At 48.5% G+C, this 899-nt stretch overlaps 1 protein-coding gene across 1 annotated transcript in view; it reads left to right on the top strand.

Moving 5' to 3' along the window:
• Positions 1 to 899, top strand: part of MTR (5-methyltetrahydrofolate-homocysteine methyltransferase) — a 51681-nt gene that overhangs the window by 379 nt on the left and 50403 nt on the right. The gene's annotated exons all lie outside the window — the stretch shown is intronic.

Below are 899 nucleotides of genomic sequence, written 5' to 3'. Positions count from 1 at the left end.
TTTTTGGTGCCGGCCCCTTGGAGCAGCTGCATCCTGCCAGGGAAGGGCTGGGAGGAACCTCCAGGGTACCCGCACCGACCCGTCCAGCGACGCAGCTATGCCGGTAGAGTGGCTCGGTGGGAGGGCCTGGATGTGCTCCAGATGCTCGGGACTCTTGAGTCAAAAGTGCCATTTCACGGGTTAAACAGAACTCGTTGGATGGGGAGGATAAGTAAAATTAAGCTCCTAATTGGTGTTGGTGTTTTAAAATGGACTGGTCTGTCAGTGGCTGCTTTCACTGGTGCTACCCCCAGCAGAGATCCCAAGAACTTCCCCTTTTAATACTTGTGAGAAACAATTGCTCACTTTGAAAATTTAAAAAGGTTTATTAAACCTTGACAAAAATACAACAAAAGGACTATATAAGGAAAAATTCGTAGCGCTGGAAACTCCCGTGGGTACCACGTGGCCAGTTCATCTTCAAGATGGATGCTGAGCCTTTTATACCCCTGGGCGGTGCATCAGCCAGCCCTGGCCCCTCCCAAAGTCTGTCAGTCAGCTCTTCTTTGCCATTTATCGGTGGAAACTGCTTTCTTGTAACATGATTGGCGATTAGGTGTTGCACCCCCTAAGCAGCAAGCTTTTGCATTCCCAACTGCGCCAGGTGAGGGACACGTGTGCACGCCTTCTTTTTTCCTGTCCTAGACGTCCCTGGCTGTCTGATGGTCACAATACAGGGGGAAAAGGGCACTATGGGGAGAACAGAGGCCATCTAAACTACAATAACATAATTATACATGACTAAAGCTTTTCTTTATATTCACACAATAGTTATCCCTTAATTGCGAGAGCCAATCATCTCTTTATCCATCTATAACAATACTCGTGAGGGAGTGCCTGGTGCTGAGCCTGTGCTTCAG

This window comes from Geospiza fortis, unplaced genomic scaffold (assembly GCF_000277835.1).
Source record: "Geospiza fortis unplaced genomic scaffold, GeoFor_1.0 scaffold381, whole genome shotgun sequence".
Taxonomy (NCBI): domain Eukaryota; kingdom Metazoa; phylum Chordata; class Aves; order Passeriformes; family Thraupidae; genus Geospiza; species Geospiza fortis.
Note: the sequence above shows the minus strand (reverse complement) of the source record. Positions and strands in the feature narration are given on the sequence as shown.